This window comes from Papio anubis, chromosome 9, assembly GCF_008728515.1.
Source record: "Papio anubis isolate 15944 chromosome 9, Panubis1.0, whole genome shotgun sequence".
NCBI classification, from domain to species: Eukaryota; Metazoa; Chordata; class Mammalia; order Primates; family Cercopithecidae; genus Papio; species Papio anubis.
In genome coordinates this window covers 102593980-102617396 of record NC_044984.1, presented here as the reverse complement: position 1 = coordinate 102617396, position 23417 = coordinate 102593980, and the positions used below count along the sequence as shown (strand labels likewise).

The following is a 23417-nucleotide window of genomic DNA, read 5'->3' as shown; positions in this document are numbered from 1 at the left end:
GGCTTTGGAATCAGACAGACTCAGATCCAGCCATGGCTCCGTCAGCATGAGCTGGGTGCCTTGGACAAAACGACTTCTGCTCTGTGGCTCCAGCATCCTCACGTGTAGGATGGGCAAGTGATGCCTCCCTGATGTTGGTGGTGGTTCACACGGCTTACTCCACGGAAGCACTTGGCACAGGGGCCCACAGTGGGCACTTCTGTTATTTCTTCTGTCTGGGGCCAAGGGTGGGCCTTGGAGCCAGACAGCATAGTTGGAATCCCAGCTCTGTCAACTGCTGGTGGTGTGGTCTTGGGCAAGTGACTTAATCTCTCTGTGCCCCAGTTTCCTTATTGGTAAGACTGGGGTAGTAATAATTCCTGCTATCTAGGGTTGCTGTGAAGTGTAAGTACGCATCGCCTAGCAGGCTGCCTGGCTCTCAGTTGTTTTGATTATTCCACTAACGATGGTGACCACACAGTTGATGAACCAGCACTTAGTGCCTGGCTAGGGCAGGGAACAAATACAGTTATTTCCCTTCAGAGTTCCTGGTGTAAGGAGTTCTTGGTGCAAGGAGAGAGACACCTTAACAGGCAAGGACAGCACTGCATCAATGAGGTGATGGGGTGACCCTGAGGGGCAGAGCAGCCCCTGAGGGTTGGGGAAGGCTTCCCTGGGAGGTGATCGTCAATCTGAGACCTGAAGAGGCAGTAGGAGACCATCGGGCCACGAATTAGGGCAGGAATAGCATCCAGGTGGGAGGAACAGCGTTGCAAAGGCCCAGGGTGAGAGGCAGCCAGTCTGTCGGTCAGCGTGGAGCTTGAGCCCCTCACCGGGAGCAGAGGCGCTTGCATTTCCCCCAGCAGCCGGGGGTCGCATGTGCTCCGGTTTGCGCTCAGTAGGCTCAGCTTCCCAGCTGCAAGAGGCTGCCTGAGGGGCGGGTCGTCCCCAGCGGGCCCCCGCCGCCACCCACGAGCCCAGTCCCCGGCTGGTAAGGGCACCCTCCCCTCGCAGCCCCTTCTCCACGCAGCTAGCCGCCCCCGCCCCCGGTCAGCCCAGTTTCCTGCCCCTCCCTCTTGCTCTCCTCCCTCCAGCTGTTTCTCTGGCTGAGTTCTGTCCCAGTCCCATTCAGGGAAGCAGCCCGGCGGCCAGGAGGGAGCTCAGCACAGAGCGGGCTCCCTGGGAAGCCTCCGGGTGATAGGGGTGCTCCAGCCGCAGCGCTCTGGGGGTTCGGAGGGGGATCGTGAGTGAACAAATGAATGAACTGCTTTCTGGGCAAACAGCCACAGCCAGAGGAACCTGTGATTTGGAGAAAGAAGCCAGGGTGTGCAAGTCTCCCCAACAGCCTCCAGTGGCCTGCAGTCACAGGGAACCCTCAGGAAGACCTTCCGGGCAGAGACCAGAGGGAAGGTATCTTCACACACTTGCCTTGGGTGTCTTCTGAGAGGGGCCAGGGAAGGGGAATGAATACTAACAGAGAGAAAAGTTTGTTTCCTTTTATAATTTCATATTTGTCAAAAGGAAGAGTTTTGTTATTATCTTCAGATGTCAAAAGTAATGCATGCTCACTGTTTAAAGAAATAGCAAGGACACACATGTAAATACATGAATGTGCATTTCCACATCTAGTTTGGTAACCTGCTTAACCACAGATTGTAAACTTTCTTCCATATCACCTATATTCTTCCAATATACATTTTTCATGGCTGCATAGAAAGGATATCTTAAGATTATTTGACTTTTCCATAATCGACTTGCTTCTCCTTTTTTTTTTTCTATTAGAACAGTGCCGCAATGAACACTTTATTTAGTATGACATCTTTGTGTGTGTGTCTTATGAATACCTTTTAGAAACTGCTAGATTTAAGGTTTGCCTATTTTTGAGACTTTTTTAAGCTTTTGGTCACACTGTATCCTGGAAGGCTGTGACAGCTTGACCTCTGTATGATGTTATACCAGGGCACAGTATTCTCATGTCCTAAACCCACCTTGTTGCTACCCATCCCTTAAAACTTCCCTGATGTGAAGTTGAGAATACTATCCAGATGCTTCAATAGGCATTTCATTTATTTATTAGTGTTGATTCTCTTTTATAAACTTATTTTCCACATTTCTAGTGTGACTCTCCTGCTCAAGTCTGTTCCCATTTTTTTTCCTCCTCTGGGGACATGTTTATCTTTTTCTTATTGATCTCTAAGAGTTCTTTGTATATGAAGGACACAAACCCTTTGCCGGCACTCTCTGTTGAAAATATTCCACTCCCTACTCTGTTTTCAGAATAACTCATTTTAAATGGGCAAGACAGCTTTGGCAAAATTATAAATAAACAACACACTGCAATATCAGGGAACTACTACTTGGTATAAACCCAATCACTCAGACCTGTGCGGTTCAGAGATGCCAGATCACTGGTCTGAGGTCATACACCTGAACATCTAGGTTCTGAGTCTTTCTTTTTCTATTAGGGAAAGCCCTCAACTTCCCTTTTGCACCCCTACCTCTACCTCCTTCTCAAGATCAGTCTTCTCTGTGGTTCCTGCCGTCTCTCCTGCCTCTTCCAAACTGGTTTGAAGGAAAGATTCCTCTAAATGCCTTGGCTGCTGAGGTGAGTGTGACTGGGTAATTCAGGTGCAGGAGGAGGCAGCTTGGCCTTTTCTTTAACCTAAACCAGTGACCCTCAAATGATGATTGTCAGACACTTGGGAAGTCCACAGGAGAGTTATCTGTTGATGCACAGGGGCCTTCTTTGGACTCCCCCAAAACTTCAGGGAATATATAACCTTAACTTTGGGCAAGTCATGCCCTTCTCTGGCTTGACTTGTTCTGAGAAGTCCCCTACCCACACTGGGTCAGGGCTTGTCTGCTAGGCTCTCCCAGGGCCTGTCTCTCCCTTATCACGGCTCCTACCACACCGTGTTCTAATGACCAGTCATCTGGTCTGTCTCTCTGGGAGGCTCCTAGAGGCCAGATCTGGGATATTACTTTTTCTTTCTGCATCCTCAGTCCCCTGCACAAGAGCTAGCATATATTAGGGTCATTGAATAGTGTTCATTGAATAAATAAAGTAACCGGGTCTCAGTTTCACCATCTATAAAATGGGGTGGGCGAAGCTGGGCTGAAGTCCCATCTCTTAGATGTTTACCTAATAACTGCTCTCAGTTTGCAAACCACTTTCTTGAGATGATTTTATCAAATCCTCACCATGGCCATATGATGAAGGTACTATTAACATGCTCATTTTACAGATTAGGAAACTGAAGCCTGAAGAGTTCTGATGCTAGACCTCCTCACAAGAGGGAATAGAACATTGTGCAAGAAGGGGCAGCTTGGTCTTAGGCAAGGTACTCCCACTCTCTGGCCACAATAATATCATCTGTAAATAAGGATGATATTATTTGATATTGTTATCATTCCGGAGGTGGGCTGGAATCGGTCTGCCACTGGCCAACTGAGTGACATGGAATCAGTTCTTCCTTATCTTTGTGTCTGAGTTTCCTCATCTATAAAATGGGAATATGATCAGTAACTGCCTCATAAGATTATTCTAAAGAGTAAATGAGATCATACATGTAAAGCAGTAAGCAGAGGATTTGTTGTAAAATAAGGTCTCTATAAACATTAGCTATTGTTCTGATGATCATCCACTCTGCCTATCTATACCTGTGACACTCATCTGAGCCAAATGGAAATTATTACTAATTTCTTTAGTGGATTATTAATGCTGTTATTCCCACTGATGTACAAGAAAACCAAAAGCCTATTTCATTCTCTTTGATCTACACCACACAGGTGCAGTCGTTACCACCAGTTGCGAGGCTATGAAGTAGACTCAGAGCTTTTCAAAGTGCAATCTCTAGACCACCTGCATTAGAATAATTGCGAGTGTTTCTTTTTCTTTCTTTCTTTTTTTTTTTTTTCCAAGATGGAGTCTCGCTCCGCCGCCCAGGCTGGAGAACAGTGGTGCAATCTCAGCTCACTGCAAGCTCCACCTCCTGGGTTCTCACCATTCTCCTGCTTCAGCCTCCCAAGTAGCTAGGACTACAGGGGTCCACCACCATGCCCGGCTAATTTTTTGTATTTTTAGTAGAGATGGGGTTTCACCGTGTTAGCCAGGATGGTCTCCATCTCCTGACCTCATGATCTGCCCTCCTCGGCCTCCCAGAGTGCTGGGATTACAGGCATGAGCCACCACGCCCGGCCAATTGCAAGTGTCTCTTAAAGCTTCAGTTAGGAAATCAGAATCTCTGTGGATGAGACTTCAGTGTCTGCATGTTGAAGCAGCACTCCAAGTCATTCGGATGTACCCCAAAACTTGAGAACCATCAAACTTGAGTGCTTAAAAGTCTTTGCTTTTTGCCCTTTGTTCACACTGAGGTCTTGGGTTCTTTGCTGCACAATGAGGTTTCTTTTTTCCTTTCTAAGCAAATATTCATGTACGTCTGTGAATCCACGTGTTCTGTGTCAGCAGCTGAGGCCAGAAGGTTTGGCAGAGAAGAAGCGAAACTTTGTCTTATAGTACCACAGAAAGTCAGATCGTGTTAGCAATCCCCCAGCATGGGGGCTTTGAAATTATTTTCAGTTGCAGAATCCTTTCCACAAATGAAAGTCTTATGGGGAAGTGCAATTTGAAAACAGATAAAAGCGGTGTTATTCTCGTTGAAACAGAAGTGGAAGACTCCAGGCTGCCACTAAATCTCACTCTTGTTGCTGAAGGGCCTCTAAGAATCTTTGTAGCTCCATGGGGCAGGCAGGAAAATGCAACTCCTCTGCTCCAAGGAGTTAAGAGACCAAAGTTCTAGACATCTGTTGAGCTTACTGTGTGACCTTGGCAAGGCACTCTCACTCTCTAGCCACAATAATTTCATTTGTAAATAAGGAGGTTGAATGGAGTATCAGCTAGGGTAGTAGCTGAAGTAACAAATAGGCCCCCAAAGGCATAAGGGCTGAAGCAAAACAGCTTTATTATAAGGCAGGTATTTCTGAATGGAGGGTGGTCCTCTTCTTCATGGTACTTCAGTGACTCATCTGGTGGTCCCACTCTCTCCTCGGATATCCTCATTGTCTGCAGTCAGGTGCAGAAGACAAAAGAAAGTATGGAGGTGGCATATTTGCTTATCTGCTTTGGCCTGGAAGCAGCAGACATCACTTCCACTCACACATGAGAACTATCATGTGGCCAATCTAGTTGCAAAGGAGGCCAGGACATGGAGTTACAAGGATATGAGGTTCTTGGCAAAGAGCAGCTCTTTCCCAGCCACAGTCGTGTATTGTGGACAGGGAGAATGAATTTTTGTGGACAGCTACCTGTCTCTATCACAAATATGGTGACCTCTTGGGTTGCTTTCATTCTTCCATTCTAAGTCTACATTTTCATTAGTCAATCTTAGTTAACATGGTGATGTTGGACTCACAACATCACCTGTCCTCAAGGTAATTCCCATCAAATATACTAAGTAAATTTCCAGACTCCAGGCCCCTAAACATGGATTTTTCTGAAACATAGGCAATTGCCATTCTCTTTCCCTCCTGGAAAAAGGAAATAAGAATAATGATTTGATAGAGCATGTTGCGGGTTATTAAGCCAAAAGTATATATATATCCATTATCTACTTGAATCTCCCTACAAGCCTACGTGGAAAGGCCTCAGGACTATCATCCCCTTTTTATAGGTGAATACAATGAGGCTCAGAGAGGTAAAGGGACTTGCCTAAGGTCACACAGCTCATAGCAAAAGAATGGTATTTGAACTAAAAACATCTTATTCCTGTCCTAGGGCCCCACTGCACATTTGAATGTTGGTGTGCATGTGTGTGTTCGTGGTGTGGTTAGAATCGGGATTTTCCTGGGGCTGGGCATGAGGGAAGTGAAAACTCAGGAATCATGTTCAAACTCCCCAGAATGGGCCAAGGCTGCTGACTGTAAGGCAGCTGGGTGGTTGTCCTAGGTCCTGGGGTGCAGAAGTACAGTGTGACCAAGTATTACAGTCACTGGCTGTGTAAAAGAGAAGGGGCAGTGCATGAGGGTATTGTGTGGTCCATGGAAGACACTGAGGCTTCAACTGGGCTGGCCACATAGTGGGTACTTGGGAGCAATTTCCTGTGTGAATAAATTCATGTGGGAGTAACAGCTGCAGCACTGTGAGAAAATGAGATGAATCAGACCTGCTTCCTGTCTTTGAGGCCCTCAGGGGAGGAGAAACAAACTTGTAACATATACTTTTATTCATTCACTCAACAAACATTTATTAGCATCTACTACGTGTCTGGCTCTCCACAGGGCAAGAACAATGGAAAGACAGGATTCCTATCCTTGTGGAACCCGTTTGAGAGATGAGGAAAGTAAGACCCTGATTGGTTACATGACATTCCCAAGATCATTTGGCCAGATTAGGACTTGAAACACCTGGTTTCCAGCCCAGGACTTTTTCCATACCCCCTGCTGAAGAGGTGGCCCCAGGCCAGGACTGACACGCAGTGAAGAGCCCCTGTTATTGGCAGCCGCTTTGTGCTGCTGCTGGACTCAGGACATGCTGATTTCAGACAATAGCAGGAAACCAGTTATTTCTCTTTAGAACCTCTAGATTTTTGCAGCAATGGACACAGGTATGATTGAAAAAAAGTAGAAATCCTTGCACTGTCAGATGGAATCAAGATGCAGTAATTCTACATGGTGCTATCAAAGAAAGAAATGTTGATGTTTGGGTGGCGTTGGCTGGCAGCACACTGTAGTGATGATAGATCCCAGATCCAAGTGCTCCAGGGTTGAGATCCCAGCTCTGAACTTTAACCTCCTGAGCCCCTCAGCTTCCTCACTCATAAGCGGGGCATGCTATGAATGCGTGCCTGGCAGGGTTATGGTGAGATTAAATGAGTCCATATCCACCAAGCACTGAGTATAGCACGTGGCCAGTTCAATGAAGGCATTTCTATTTTTATTTTTGGGACAGTGAGCTTTGAAATTGGTCTTTGCACATCTGGGTGTCTGGTGCTTTGTGATCTTGGGTTCCCAGACTGGAAATGTCATTTGGGCCAGTCTCTTCTCTCCATGTCTGTCCCCAAAGAGAAGTCTTGGGCTCTGCTGGTAGAGAATGCCTTGGGTCTCGCTGTCTCCACCATAGACAGCCTCTGGCATTGTTGGAAGTACCAGCGGCTGACTCAGCAGGGAGGTCAGCTGCTATCCAGGCAGAATGTCGGAATCGGTTCTGCTTTCTTGGGGTATAGGACTTAGGTCTTCAGATTCCAGCCCTGGGTTCCTGCTGAGGGTAGCTCTTGTGCAAGCAGGTGGGTGGGTGGGGAGATGGGTACAAAAAACAACAGTGAGCACACTTGGTTTTTCCTCCTGGAAATCAGGGGTCAGAGAAACAGGAAGTCAATGGGGAGAGGGTGTGGTGTAGTGAGAAGAGGGCAGGGCCTGTGGTCAGGCAGATATGAGTTCTAATCCTGGGTTTAACACCTATTGATTTAATTTTTATTTTTTATTTTTTGAGACAAAATCTCTTTCTGTCACCCAGGCTGGAGTGTAGTGACATGATCACAGCTCACTGCAGCCTTGACCTCCTGGGCTTAAGTAATCCTTCCACCTCCTGAGTAGGCGGGACTATAGGCATGCCTTACCATGCCTGGCTGATTTTTGTATTTTTCGTAGAGATCGGATGTTTTAGTTGGGTTCTCTTAGAGGGTTCTCTTAGGGTTCTCTCTCTACATATATAAAGGGGAGTTTATCAAGTATTAATTTACATGATCGCAAGGTCCCACAATAGGCCATCTGCAAGGAGAGTCAGTCTGAGTCCCAAAACTGGAGAACTTGGAATCTGATGTTTAAGGGCAAGAAGCATCCACCATGGGAGAAAGACGCAGGCTGGGAGGCTAGGCCTGTCTCTTCTTTTCAGGTTTTTCTATTTGCTTTATATTCTCTGGAAGCTAATTAGACTGTGCCCACTGGATTAAGGGTGGATCTGCCTTCCCCGGCCCACTGACTCAAATGTTAATCTCTTTTGGCAACACCCACACGGACACACGCAGGATTAATACTTATTATCTTTTAATCTCACTCATGTTGCCCAAGCTGGTATCGAACTCCTGGACTCAAGTGATTCACCTGCCTTGGCCTCCCAAAGTGCTATTAACCATCACGAAGGGTCTCACCATGTTGCCCAAGCTGGTACCGAACTCCTGGACTCAAGTGATTCACCTGCCTTGGCCTCCCAAAGTGCTAGGATTGCAGGTGTGAGCCACCTCACCTGGCCACCTGTTGTTTTTGTGAGCACGTGCAAGTCACATACATGTAACCTCTTTAGGCCTCAGTTTCCTCCTGTCCAGGGTTGTTGAGAAAGCATCTGCTATGTTCTTTGGCCTGGAGTAAGTGCTCAATAAATGACTTGGGGTGGGGAATAAAGGCAGGGGACGCTCAAATGCCCATCCTTTGTTACCTGAATTGGTTTGAACAGTTATCAGAATCTATGAATTCCTGAGTGTTAGATGAAGTAAGAGTTCAGGTAGCAAGCGTATACGTTTCCTGTTACTGCTGTAACAATAACCATAAACCGAGTGGCTTAAAACAACACAAACCTGTTATCTTATTATTCTGGAGGTCAGAAGTCCCAAATGGGTTTCACTGGGCTAAAATCAAGGATTGCGTCTCTTCTGGAGCCCATAGGGGAGAATCTGTTTGCCCTCCTTTTCTAGCTTCTAGAGGCTGCAACATTCCTTGACTCATGGTCCCCTTCCCCAGCCTTCAAAGCCAGCAACTGCAGGTTGAATCCTTGTCACATCAAATCACTTTGGCCCCCCTGCCTCCCTGTCTCATTTTTAAAGACCCCGGGCTCACCTGGGTAATCCAGCATAATCCCCCCATCTCGAGATTCTTAATGACATCTGCAAAGTGTCAAAGTGTCTTTTGCCATGTAGGATAACATATATACGGTTCTGGGGTTAGGATGTGGACATCTTTAGGGATCTGTTATTCTGTCTACCAGTGACATTGGTCTGCATCTGATTGTTTCTTGAATTTGGAATTTGGATATTGGGAGTTCAGGTGGCCATCTATTAACAGTTGGTTCAGCAGAGTATTGACGAATTAGAATGGATGCAAATGTTAGCAACCAGTGAGGCTTTACCCGGGAGTATTCAGTGATTATCAGGACCAACCCAGGAACCAGGCTTTGGCATCATTTAGACTGCGTTCAAGTCCCTGCACTTATGAACCTGCTGCCTCTGTGAAATGGGGATGGCAGCATGTATAGTACATAGGGTAGTTGTTAGGATGGAAGGAGATAGCAAAAGTTAAGTGCCTGGCAGCTGGTAGGAGGCTCAACATGAATGAATGATCCCCCAGCAGTTTAACTTCCCAGCTAGAGTCTCTCCATCCCAGGTACTGGTGATTTCTAGTTATGAGAACCTTTCTGTCTCTGCCCCATGCTAGAGAGACATGCTTGTCTGGCTCATGGGCTGCAAGGAGCACGAGGGCTCCTTCTCTTCCCCCCATAAGAAAGAAGGTTCGTTTTTGAGGATGTGGATGTTAACTAGGAGGGGAGAAGGTGCCAGCTGCCCAGCCAGGCTTGTGTTTGATCTGGAAGGTTCTTGGGATATGAATTGGCTTGAGGGATGGATTATCTTTGTCTCCTAGACTGCAAGAGCCTGCAGCCCCCAGTCAGCTGTTCTACTATCAGTGGGGCTCAGTGTCTCCCATTTCTACTTCTTTCTGCTTCCAGTCCTGCTACCAACTGCTCTACTTTCTTTCCAAGTTACTGTTTATATGCCCCAAGAGGGACTACCTCATGGGTTCATTTAATCCTTCCAGGGTCCCCACTGGATCCCTGCTGGGGTTCTCTCTGATGGTGGATGAATTCCCTCTGAATCTGGAACTTGAATTTCTAGAAGGCCCCAGAAGAATAATGAATTGACACTGAATTGAATTGGCATTGACCTTGACATGACCTAGTCCAGGGATGGAAGTCCACACGCCTCACCATGTGCTGTGGCAGACATCACACATCAGTCATGACTTTTCCTCTAGTTGAGCCCAGATGTCTTTGTTGTTTATCTTTGTGGATCAAACCATCCCCAAATTTAGTGGCTTGAACTGACTTATTCATTTATAATTATGCAACTTAGTAGAGTTCTGCAGGGACAGTGCATCTCTGTTCCATATAGTGTTGGCTGCATTACTTGTGGGCTGCATTCAGCTGGGAGCTTGACCGAGGCTGGGATATATAAGATGATCTCACATCCCAGAACTTGTGTGCTCTCTCTCTCTCTCTCTCTCTCTGTAGCCCATCTCTCTAGCAGAACTGCTTGGATTTTTCCACCAGGAGGCTCAGGGCTCTGCAACAGTCATAGCAGACCCTGCTGGCATCGAGAGATCTAGGCTGGGACTAGCACAGCATCACTTCTACCACTTTCTGTTGGTCACAGCAACTCACCATGCCAGTGCAGATTCACGGGGAGGAGAAATAGAGTCCACTTCTTGATGGGAGGAGTGACATGTGAGTATTGGGGCAGGGTGGGATGTTACAGTCTATCTTTAAAGACAATCTACCATCTTCATCTTAAAACAACGAATGACAGTGGCCCTCTGGAGATAATCATTTGTCACCCTAAGTTAGTCTACACTCCCATTTTTCAGATGGGAAAACTGAAGCTCAGAAAGGATTTGTCTAAAGGAGCCTCCGTTCACCTCACAAGCATTTACTGAGCACCAACTGTGTGCTAGGGGCATGGGATACAGGGAGCTCCCCTTTGAGTGGGAGACAGGTGAGTAAACAGAGTGGAGGCCCATCTAGCCAGAAGGTTGGCTTTAATGTCGGTGCTTGGGGCAAATTTTGCTCACAGGTTGCAGTCACCCATGATGATTCAATTCATCATCCATTCAGAACGATAAGTGACTACTGGGCCATTTTTACTGAGTGCTTATTGTTAAATACCTTCCCATTTATGCCTGCTTGATACATTTAGTGTGCAAAGTACTGCAGGAGTGGAGTGGAGGTAGCTTTCACTGGAGAAGCCAGGAAATAGTGCTTCAAGAAGGAAGCATGTATTCGAGCTGGGTTCAAAGCGTGAGTTGGCCTTGAGTTGCCTATAGGAGCAGTTGGCTAGATATGAGAGAGATTTTAGGCAGCGAGAGCTGCATGAACACAGATCCAGAGACTTGATGACTGCAGGGAGTCTGGCACAGTGGGCAGGAAGCAGGGACGGCAGGAGGAGATCGGAATGCTCCTCATGGCCTTGAAGGCCCTACCCAATTTTCCAGGTGGTCCACATTGTGCTTCATTTCATGGGAACAGCATCCTGCTGCCTCCAACCCTTGCCTTCTCCAAACTCAATTGATTAAATTTGAACATTTGGGCAATGGAAGATTCCAGACAACCCAAAGCTAATTAAGTTTGAAATTCCAGTGGGCATGCTGGTTTGTGGCTTTATCTCATGGGTTGTCTGGCCCATCGACCAGCTTGGAGAACAGAATCTTTCTCTCCACTGGTGACTTCCTTGATTGAATGGTGGATGCCCCTCCCACCACTCCCAGGACTTGCTGAGGGACCTAGGCATAGAGGCTGGGAGGAAACAAGGTGTTTCCTTCAGGTTTAACGCTAAAGGAGAGTTGATTTAAGATGGCAACTTTGGGTTGCCCAAGGCAATTTGGTGACGTCTTTACTGGAGAAAGGCAGACTTGGCCACCAGCTGCGGCAGCCAGACCAATCCAGGCTGGGCACTAAAGGGTCCCCTGGCCTCCTAGCCGTGGGGAGGTACGGCTGACTGACGTCAAGAACAGGTCTTCAGGGAGTGCAGGCAATTTGCAGTCTCTTTTATGACAGACTCAACTCACAGGGGGCCTCTTCAACTGTCAGGGATTTAGGTCATGAAGAAAAAGGGTTTCCCTTGAGTCAGACGGGATGGCCACCGGGTGGATAGAGGCAGCTGCTCTGCTTTTCTCACAGACCTCTTTTGAAACCCATTTCAGCCGCGTGCTGGCTGGGAGGCCTCAGAAGGGTTGCTTAACTGCTCTGAGCCTCAGTTTCCTCAACTTTACGAAGAGGATCATAAAAGGGCTTTCCTCACTGGGGTGTTGTGGGGCTTACACGAGATCACGTGTGGCCCAGAGTTGGGGTCTCAGTGTCAGGGGGCTGGCCTGGTGGGGAAGGGACGAGGGAGACCAGCACTCTGGAACCATGAAAGGCTAAGAAATGCTCGTTGTAGGCAATGCCAAAGTCCTAGTTTCATTCCAAGCTTTTCCCTTTGGACTTCCTGCCTTGGCTAAAAGACACGGTACGGACTGGGTGGAGACCTTGACTTGCTGGCCTCACTTCTCCTGGGGGCAGCTGGCCCTGTCTGGCCTAAACAGGCCTTTCTTTTACTGTTTTTCCCTCTCCTCCCATGAAAAGTCTCAGATGTGAAGGAAATCAGGAAATTAGAAACATGACTCGGGGGAGAGGAGAGAACTGCTGTGAGCAGCCTGTGAGGCCAGCTGGTGGGGAGACACCCTCCCCTCCCCATCACAGGGTTTCTGACCTCCACGTCCTGGAAGGCTGGCCTCTGATCCACACTTTCTCAGCCCCGTCCCACCCCGTCCGGTGTTTCACATTTTCCTGGGACCCAGGAAGCCCACTGCACCTCCTCATTCTTCCTTCCAAGAGCCTTTTGTGTTGGTTCCACCGCCTGAAGGGACAGGTAGCCTTCACCCGTGGAGTTCAGGCTGGGCTGCTGCCCAGTCCTGCTTCCCTCCTCCGAGATTGTCCTCTGGGACCAGTCCTACCTCTTGGCTGATCACAACAGGCTGTTTATAAGCCAAGCACCCACCCGCTGGCTTCACAGACGCTCATCAGATGTGTGGGCGGTGGGAAAAACAGTCCTGTTTTATAGCCAGGAAACAGAGACCTAGAGAGATGATATGTGTTCACTCACTCCTTCGTTCTCTAATTCACAACATCTCTCTCTCTTTTAAGAGACAGGGTCTCACTCTGTTGCCCAGGCTGGAGTGCAGTGGTGCAATCATAGCTTACTGTAGCCTTGAACTCCCGGGCTCAAGCCATTCTCCTGATTCAGCCTCCCAAGTTAGCTAGGACTACAGGCATGTGCCACCATGCCCAGCTAATTTTTAAAATGTTTTATAGAGATAGGGTCTCACCATGTTGCCCAGGCTGGTCTCAAACTCCTGGCTTCAACGGATCCTCCTGCCTTGGCCTCCAAAAGTGAAGGAGTTACAGGCATGAGCCACCGTGCCCGGCCTCAGGTCATCTTTATTAGCCAATCCCCCTCTCCGTCTTTGAAAGGCACCCACCCTCTAGCAGCTGTAGTTCTTTGCTCTTTGATGAGTTCTATCGTGTTACAGTTCCACGTTAGGAGTTAGACCTGAGTTCAAATCCTGAGTCCCTTGATTACCAGCTGGGTGATCTTGGATCAGTTTCTCTCTGTCTCTCTCTCTCTCTCAGCCTCAGTTTTTTCACTTGTAAATTAGAGTTGATGACAGGATCTGCCATGAGTTGTGTGGTGAGGATTAAATCAGCGAATCCATGAAAAAACACATAGCAGTGGGACCAATGCTTAGTAGAGCCCTTGTAAAAGAAGCATGTTGAAGACTTCCTTGCACTTAAAATAAGGCACGGTGCATACAAGGTCATTGAGAAATACTTTCTGAAATGCGATTGAATTCTGCAATCACCTCCTCTGCTCTAGCCCCCAGTCCCTTAGCAGCCAGCTTTCTCTGTCCTTGATGAGGCTCAGAGACTGAGGCTCAAAGACATCAGCTGAGTGCCCAAGGCCACATCGCCCAGGCTGCCCCTGTTCTCCCAGCCCCCTTCTCCAGAGTCCATGAATTCTTCTCCCCTGTGATTTCCAGGCCTTTCCCCCCTTCCTCTGCTGCAGACTCCTTCTATACTGATTATAGACTTTATGATGGGACTGTCTCTTCATCTTCCATGGCTTGACTCATCAGTGTCATGGCCCATTGCCTCAGAAGCCTGTTCTCATCCAGATGGCCAGTTAGAAACTAAAGGGATAAACTCACTCACACTGAGGTGTTTGCAACTGATGATAGCTTGCCGGAGTGGAAGGTTTGCGAGCAGGATGCCTTAAGCCAGCAGAGAGTGCTCAGGATGGGGGACATTCAGATGCTGCGGACATAAGCACAGGGAAGGGGCAGCTTTTGGTTGGGGATCTTCCCAGAGACAAGCAAGCCACAGCCTTCTCTGCTGCAAGGACCTGAGGACAGAAAACTACTGAGTCAATTTCATAGGAGAAATTTGTAGTTCCAACTTCCTCGCACCTCCACTGGGGCCTCTTTGTTCCTCCCTTTTCTTGTAGACAGAATGGCCAGAATTGGGTTGCCTTAAAAAAATGACAGAGCTCCACATTAGCAGAGTTCAGAGAAATAGGGCAGGCCTGGGAGGTCACAGAGGTGAGTGTCCCAATCTTAGCACACTCGTCTACACTGCTTGCCCACCCTCCAGCATTTCTGACAGAGCCTGGGGGTAGGAGTGGTTACCCCAACATGTCCCGTGCCCTGGATGAGGAGCCTGGGGTCCTTGCCACTCTGTGGAACTGGTAAAACTGTCTTTCAACTGACTTTCCTTCCCTCCTTGTGCAGGGAGTGGAAGCAGGAACTGGGATAGGATGTGGTGTTGGTGGCTGGGTTCGTGTGGGTAGAAGTGCATTTTATCCAGGTGTGTTTAGAGAGGCAGGATGGCAAGATGGTCAAAGCTTCTGGAATTTGGTGGCTTGGCTTCAGATTCCTTGACTTCCTAGCTTGATTGCCTCAGTTTCCTCATCTGTAAAATGGGTGTAAGGATGATGTTGCCTCATAGGGTTGTCTGGGTAGGGCAGGGGGAGATGGATCTGTGGGAGGGTATGTTTTATTTCTTTACTTGTTTTTGGTATTTGCAACAGCCAGTTATTTAAATATTTGTGGTATTTGCCACAGCCAGCTATTTACCCATTGGGGGAAATTGGAATTGGGCTGATAACAGTAGGGGGTGCAAGTTGCCTTGCACCTGCCAGGAGCACCCACAATGTGGACAATCCCCAGTCATGATGTGGATTTAGTAAGAAGCTCTGTGGCTCTGATCTTCATCCTCTCAGGTGATTGAGAGCAGACAGGGGTGAAATGAAAGAAGCCACAGTCCAAGGCAGGCCCCCGGGACAAATTTCCAGAACGACCCATAAGGCTTGTCTGGGTGTCTTCCGGCTCCCTGAAGGGTGGTGGTGCCTGGGAGCCCTCTGGAAATGCTGGGGGCATCTCCAGGCTGCCTGATCCCTGTCCTCCCAGTGCACCTCCCACTGCCCCGACTCCACTGCCCTGTCTCCGCTGCCCCATCTCCCTCTCTCTCCTTCTTTTCCTCTCGCCCTCTTTCTTCTGTAGCAAGTGCTCTGAACCAGCTGTGGTCTTCCAGAGGTTGGGTGCAGCAACTTTGGGCAAAGCCAAGCACTCACCTATTCCCAGTGGGAGGGTTCGTGAGGCCCTGGGTGTTGACAGGGTTCTTGTTGGTTTCTTCCCTCTGGGAACTGGCTGTGGTCAGACTGGAGGCTGTGGGAGGAAGCGTGCTCAGGCCACCCACCACCCCTGCACCCAGCACATTGGTGGGTGCTCAGTAAACACTTGCAAGGAAATGAACAAGCGAGCCCCAACAGCAGAAGGGTACACCCTCAGCCCTTAGGGAAAACCAAACCCTCACTAAAATTATTTCAAGGCCATGTGTTTTATTTTTAAACTGCATACAATTATTTTGAGGGCACTTGCTTTAAGAAAATAGCTTGGGAACTTTGCATTCAGTGCCATAATAGGCCCATGCATTTAAAGATGAAAATGGAGCCCCTCGGAAGCCTTTGGGTCGGCTTCATGGAGAGGCGCCTTGTCTGTGCTCTGGCTTCCTGTCTGGGTGGCTTGTTTGGAGAAACTTGGAGTAGAGAACTCATGGATTGTCAGGTCTGAGGGGAGTGCTCACACATGATGGGATCCTCTTCCCCTCACCTCTCCATTGTATATTGGAGGGAATAGGGACACAGAGAGGTTAAGTGACTTGCCCAAGGTCACACAGCTGGTAAGCGGCAGAGCCAGGGCTTGAACCCAGGCAGCCTCAGTACAGCACTTAAAATGATGCCCCTTTGGTGAGCCCTGTTCCCATCTGCCCCCCTACATCTGTGTCTGGGCAGCCAGGACACGTTTCCTGGACAGCTGAGATGTGCTTCCTTCTACAACAAGTGTGATCACATCCAACTCCCAGAAAAAAGAGACCACCAAGAACCCAGTTGGCACCAGGCACCCCAAGCACCTTTCCACTGGGGACAGGTAAATGCCTGGCTTTGCCCAGAGATGTAAACTCTGGGGGTTCCCAGCTGGAGTCCTAGACCTCTGGCCTGGGTTGGGTCTCTGACAGGGAGGGGACCTGCCAGGCCTGGACTGTAGACCCCTGGTCTCTCTGGAGCTGGAAGTAGTCCTGTGTGCCTCTTATCAGAGGCCCTTGGCTGTGGGGCCAGCCTCTTCCTCCAGGTGGCTTAGCTGTTGCCAATTCTCTCCCCTTGGCCCCTATGCCACTGTCTGTGTGGCAATCTGGAGTTGGCAATGATCAAAGAACTCATTTCCAGAAGAGGAAACTGAGGCGCTAGTTTGGATATCAGAGAAAGAGGACTGGCATCCAGTCCTTTTTCTCCAGCCAAGCTTGTTTGTGAGCTCAGGCAGGGACTGCACCCCAAGTCCTACATGTTGGACCAGATGGCAACTTCCAGCTCAGTGTCATCTGAAAGATTTGCAGTCTTGTGGTTCAGAGAGGGGCAGAAACTTGTGCAGGTTCACAGAAAATCTGAAGCAGAGTCAGGACTGAAACCCAGGTTTCCTGTCTCCACTGCACCTTGTTCATTCCTCAGTTTTCCTCAGGGAAACATTCAAGGACTAGGGTTTGAATGGGGAAGACAAGCTGTCCTTTGGTCTTAGTTTCCCTGAATGTCAAACAGAAAGGTTGACAACCCCAGCCCACCAGAGCCTATCTGTGTCCACATTTTTACCAGTCTGCAGATAAGCAAAAAAAAAAAAAAAAAAAAAAAAAAAAAAAAAAGAAAATAATAATAATAGTAGTAAATAAAATAAAAAGGGAAAATAACAGCAGAGTAAGCTTTTCATAAAGTGAAATATTTTCAACAGAAAAAGATGAGTCTATGTCCCACCTATTTTCCTGGGTATGTTTCTTTTCTGAAGTGGTGGTGATGGTAAGGGATGGTTTTAGTTTTGCAATGTCCTTACTTGACAAATGTAGAAAGGTGGCAACTCTGTGACAGTCTCAAACATTTCTGGGAAATGTAACCAGTTCATGAAATCCCAAGGCGTGATGTTGACTGAGCTAAGCTGGTCTCTTGGGCTTCTTTGAGCTGAGTGGGGGATTCAGGTGGGCACTGTCTGGCTGAAGGGGGGATCTGAGAGAATGAGGTATGGAGGGAAAGGTATCTGCTGCCAGATCCAAGGCTAGGTTGCAGGGGGAGAATGTACCTGGCACACAGTAGGTGCCCAGATGTGGCAATTGGATGAAATGATTACCATGTGTCTTAGTTCATTTTGTGTTGCTATAAAAGAATACCCAAGGCTGGGTAATTTACAAAGAAAAGAGGTTTATTTCGCTCATGGTTCTGCAGGCTGCACAAATAGCATAGAACCAGCATCTGCTTCTGGTGATGGCTTCAGGGAGCATCCATTCATGGTGGAAGGGGAAGGAGAGCCAGCATCTCTCCTGAAGGAGAGCCAACATGAGGAGAGAAGGAGGGAGAGAGCAAAGGAAGGTGGCAGGCTCTTTTAAACAATCAGTTCTTGTGGGAACTAATAGAGTAAGCCCAAGGTGCTAGGGGGACCCGTTGGCATAGTATCAACTCAGGTTGTCAAGTCAGGGAAGGCTGCCTGGACAAAGTGAAACTTGAAGGACAAGCAGGAGTTGGCCACTGGGCAACCCAGGCTGAAGTAACTTCAGAGGCACAAAAGCATTGCACTGTCACGTGATACAGCTGGAGAAGAAAGCTGTGAACTGAGTTGGGATTTAAAGCTGTGATGGTGGAAACTCAGGCACTGTGTGGAGCAGAGTTAGAGTTTCAGCCGGAACATCTGGAGCCCGGTGTCTCCCTAAAATCCCCAAGGGGTGGCATGACTAGGGGACGAAACCCCCAGCTTCCCTCCCCAAGCCCTGGGAGGTATGCGCCAGGTAAGGGGTGCTTTCTCCTGAGCTCCAGCGGGAATTCCAACCCGCTCCAGGGATCCGGGACTCAGAATTAACATCCCAGCCCTCAGACTGTGAACACTTCTCCCCCACATTTAGAAAGAGCCAAAATGCCAGCCCACCTCCCAAGCCCCTCATGTAACATATGCCTGATTTCCCAAGAGCAAAGATTTCTCCTTTCTCCCTTCCCTCCTTCTTCCACCTTCCCCTCGACCTCTTCCTTTTAAACAATCGGTTCTTGTGGGAACTAATAGACAACTCACTCATTACTTGGAGGATAGCACCAAGACAGTCAGGAGGGATCCACCCCTATGACCCAGACACTGCCCTTAGGCCCTACCTCCAACACTGGAGATCAGATTTCAACATGAGATTTGGAGGGGACAGATATTCAAACTGTATCACCATGTGTGCTCAATTCCCAGTTCAGTCAGGGCAGTGAGCAGAGACAGAGCCTTGGCTGGAATGGGGCTGTGTGGGGAGGAGCTAGGGAAGGACATCAGGGTCTCTTAGATGTGGAAATACAGAGGAGAGGAATGAGTCAGAGTATGTTCTAAGAACCCCTGCAGTGGGTTCTGATCTGGATCCCGGTCTCAGATTGGGTTTCCCTGAAGCAGAGCCTGAGATAGGGATTTGAGTGCACGTTCTGTGTTAGGGTGTGCTCTCCAGCAGAGTCAGGATTAGGGGGTGGTGAGTGACACAGGCGCACGAAACTGCAGGATGGAATCCCATCTTTATTTTGATGTTTTGCTCATCGTGCGATTTTTTACATTAATTTTGATTATTTATTTATTTATTTATTATTATTATTTTTTGGAGACAGGGTCTCACTGTCATCTAGGCTGGAGTACAGTGGCATGATCATAGCTCACTGCAGCCTTGACCTCCTGGGCTCAATTGATCTGCCCGCCTTAGCCTCCTGAATAGCTGTCACTTTGATTTTGAAAAAATGTTACATTACATTATTATTTTTGGATGAGTGAGGTTTTTGGCAACCCTCCTCCCTAAGTTTGCACTCAAGGCAGGTGCCTCACTCTGCTCTCAGGAGAAGGGGAATGAGGGAAGGGGTTATTGAGGATTTGGCCTCAGCCTAAGCTAGTGAGACTAGCTTCAGTCTGATGCCCCAGGGAGCCCTGGAGCGAGCATTGTGCCCTGTGGCAGCCAGGCAGGGGCAGCTCCTGCTCTGCTGAGGGCAATTCTTAGGAGGAGAGGGCAGCCGTGAGCTGTTAGCATCTAATATTCCCTGCAGCTGTTAGATGGGGGACCCTGCTAGTGAAAAGGACCCCGACTGGGTACGAAAAACGTCCACTACAATACCCTTCTATTGTTCTTTGAGAGGTGGCAGTACAAATTTCAAAGGTCTACAGGGACTTTTGGCTGCTGGACTGTGTTTCTTCAAATATGGCTGTGCTGGAGTTTCTGGGGTCCAGTTTCTAATCCTCTTGTAGGATGAATGAATGAGCAGGAGGGTGGGTGGAGCCAGTGTGGATGTGTGTGTGACCTGATGAGCTGGTTTGTCCTAAGCTGCTGGCTCAGGTTCCTGGAGAGTGGGAGCTGGGGAGAAGAAGGCCAAAGTGGAACAGGTGTCTGTGAGTCTGCCCATGGAAGGGGACATGGAGGAGGAAGAGGCTGAGGGGAAGATGGAAGAAGCAGGGAAGGAAGGAGAAATCTTTGCTTTTGGGAAATCAGGCATATGTTATATGAAGGGCTTGGGAGGTGGGCTGGCACTTTGGCTCTTTCTAAATGTGGGGGAGAAGTATTCACAGTCTGAGAGCTGGGATGTTAATTCTGAGTCCCGGATCTCTGGAGCGGGTTGGGACTCCTGCTGGAGCTCAGGAGAAAGCACCCCTTACCTGGTGCATACCTCCCAGGGCTCGGGGAGGGAAGCTTGGGGCTTCGTCCCCTATTCATGCCACCCCTTTGGGATTTTAGAGATACCAGGGGCCATATGTTCTGGCTGAAACTCTACTTCTATTCCACACAGTGCCTGAGTTTCCTTCCACCATCACAGCTTTAAATCCCAACTCAGTTCACAACCTTCTTCTCCAGCTATATCACGTGAAAGTGCAATGCTTTTGTGCCTCTGAAGTTACTTCAGCCTGGGTTGCCCACTGGCCAACTCCTGCTTGTCCTTCAAGTTTCACTTTGTCCAGGCAGCCTTCCCTGACTTGGCAGCTGGAGTTGATACTATGCCGACAGGTCCCCCTAGCCCTGGGCTTACTCTGTCATGATTCAGTCATTGTCTGTCACCCTTACCTGGCTTTGGGTTTCTTGGGAGTGGGAGCTATATCTTTGTATTGTCTCTCCCAGCCTGACACCTGGCAGGTAATTTGTGCTCAATAAAGTTTATTGAAGGTAAGAATGAGAAATACATAATAGGTCATCAGATATTTATACCTCAGTGTGAAAGAAATTCTGAGAGGAGGTTTTTGTTTTGATTTGTTTTTAAATCATACTCCCTTACAATCATGCCACATTTATGTCTGAGACCATGTCGTATAATGGTAAGATTCATAATTATACTCAACAACAGCAACAATAATAACAATGCATAATATACTGAGAACTTACCATGGGCCAGGTATTATTGTTCTAGTTGTTTATATTCCTTCTCTTATATCCTAACACCAACTTTAGAAGGTATATACTATTTATGAGGTATGTACTTTGTGTGGTATGTATTGCCCCATTTTACAGATTGGGAAACTGAGGAAAGAATTTAAGCAGCAAAGAGGTCTTACAGGTGGTAAATGACAGAACTGGCTTTTGAACTCAGGTGGTCTGGCTTCAGAATCTATACCCTTAACCATCACACACTGAACATGGCTTTTGGGTTCAAGTCCTAGCTCCTTCATTTTCTAGCTGTGTGATCTTGGGCAAGTTGCTTGACCTCTCTGAGTTTCTGTTTACTTACCTGTGAGGTAGGGGTGGTCCTCAACGTTGTTGGGAGGCTGGGGGATGGAGAGGACCCTGAGGGTTGGCAGTGATGGTTCTCATGGCTCAGCGAGGTGGCGGTTTCAAAGATCTCTGCTCGTGGTTACAAAATGAGCCTTGGAAACCCGCATCAGCAGAGACATCATGGCCAGGGTTCTTGGCAAAGGGCATGGAGGCCAGGAAGAGGGAGACAAAGGCTCCTCTGTCAGCACCTTGGGGTCCCAGGGGAGGCAAGTTGGGAAGATGTGAGTGCTGCAAAGCAGGAGGTGAGGACTCCTGCCTGGAAGTGGGGCAGGCACCCTGTTGCCCGCCAGGATTTGCTCTGCATAAGCTATGGGTGGAAAATTCCTTTGGATCCTTTCCTGAGTGGCTGGGAAAGCTGAGACTAATTCATGGAGGGGAGGGGTGTCTCCACACCCTGGGAATGTGATCACTGTTTTATTTTAAAACAGAATAAAAGCAGCTTCAACTTGGCAGTTCTCAGGGCTGCTTGGGGCCACTGAAGCCACCTCCAGAACATGGCTCCTTGTGGGCTCAGGCTCTGGCTGCTATGGGATCAGGGATCACACTGGAAACTTGTCACTGGCGGGTGGCTGCTCTGTTTTCTGCAGAGACTCCCTCCTCCAGCCTGACTGGCATCTTCTCTGGGAACCCACAGAGTACAGATCTGCCCTCTGGGGTGACAAGGAGGCCTCAGGCAGAAATCTCCCTCACACTGTGGATACTGTCATATATCCACAGAATTCTCTCCTGATCCCTGCTCCCCACGGTGACCCTGCAAACAATTGTCATTTCCCTTTGATAAATGCGGAAACTGAGGACAGGGAGTTGGAACAGCCAGTACAGCTGAAATAAGAACCAAGGTTCTCTGACTTCCCATGAGACAGACCTTGTGCTAAAGACATGGCCCAGGTTCTATGGGGACTGAAGGTCTAAGTGGCTCTGAAGGATATTCTTGATGGATCAAAACACAGCACAATCAGTGCAAAGGGAGTGCTCAAAGCCCATTTGTTCATTATGAAAGACCAGGGCTTGAGAACTCCAGACTCTGTTAAGAATATGTGGGAAATGATATACATTTGTAGTTAATTGTAACATTGTAACACACACAATGATTTATTATAACATTGTAACAACAAGAAACTGGAAACAACTCAAGTGCCCATCCCTGGGACTAGTTAATTAAATGCTGGCAAATCTACCAATATAATACTATGCAACTATCGAAAAGGATAAGATTTTTTGTACATATGAATATACAAATAAGAAATCATCACCAAGATATATTGTTAGGTAAGGAAGGCCAGTTGCAAAATAGTGTGTTCAGTATACTACCTTTTATGCAAAATGAGAGAAATGAAATGAAAAGGGAATGTATTTCCCCAAAGAAACTCTGGAAGGAGACATAAGGAGCCAACATAGGAAGATGGGTACAGTGGAAACTGGATCAATGGTGGCAGGTAGGAGCAAGATTTTTCATTATAATCTTTCTATAGTTTTACATGGTTTGAACATCACCAGTTAGATGGAGTTGTGATGCCTGGTCAGCAATTTAAATTCAAAAAGCCTATTAAAATTGTGGATGGATGGCCATTAGGCTAAGAGTGTTATTATGTGAATAGCATATGTGTTGTAAACTCTAAGGCCCATGGTTTTCATTCCTATTTTCTCCTTGACTGTGACATAACCACATTTGGGGTTTTCAAACTAGCTGGATTTATTGTCCAGCTGACTACATCTTTCCTTGATGTCAGAATGAGGCCACCTTTGGCCCACTTTGAACCAGCTGAGAGAGTCTTGTGGGGTGTACACAGAGCCCACCTCTCCCTCCAGTGTCCACATCATCCTTGTGACTGTGATGCATTCCTGGTGGCCTCCTGAGGCCATGGGTAGTCAGTCAATACCTATGTCTCATAGTGGACCTGCCATCTCATTCCAAGAATACCCTTGAGCTCTCGGTGAAATGTTTGTAGGGAAAACAATGTGTTCTTGTGGGCTCTCCTCGACGCTAATATCCATGGATGAAGAGAACCTCTAGAGCAGACAATGACTGAAACCCATGCTCAATGAAGAGAACTGCCTGGAATAGCTTTTAGCTCATCTTGTGTCTGCCAGACCTTCCCAAACACTGCCTCTAGCCCACCACCAAACAGGCTGTGTGTTAAATCACACCTTTTCCTGTTAAAAATCAACCCGTGACATTGAGGCTGGGTGCAGTGGCTTATGCCTATAATCCCAGCCCTTTAGGAGGCCGAGGTGGGGGGATCACTTGAGTCCAGGAGTTGGAGACTAGTCTGGTCAACATGGCAAAACCCCATCTCTA

At 48.0% G+C, this 23417-nt stretch overlaps 1 protein-coding gene across 3 annotated transcripts in view; it reads left to right on the top strand.

Annotated features, from left to right (window-relative positions):
* The first annotated feature begins 1080 nt into the window (after positions 1–1080).
* The window catches only part of CMKLR1 (chemerin chemokine-like receptor 1), a 52812-nt gene continuing 30475 nt past the window's right edge, over positions 1081–23417 (top strand). The window contains exons 1-2 of one of the 3 annotated variants that reach the window (XM_017946174.3): positions 1081–1389; positions 10250–10462. The gene's annotated coding sequence lies outside the window, so the exon portion shown is untranslated. The other 2 variants (XM_003907104.5, XM_009181624.4) reach the window with 2 other exon arrangements.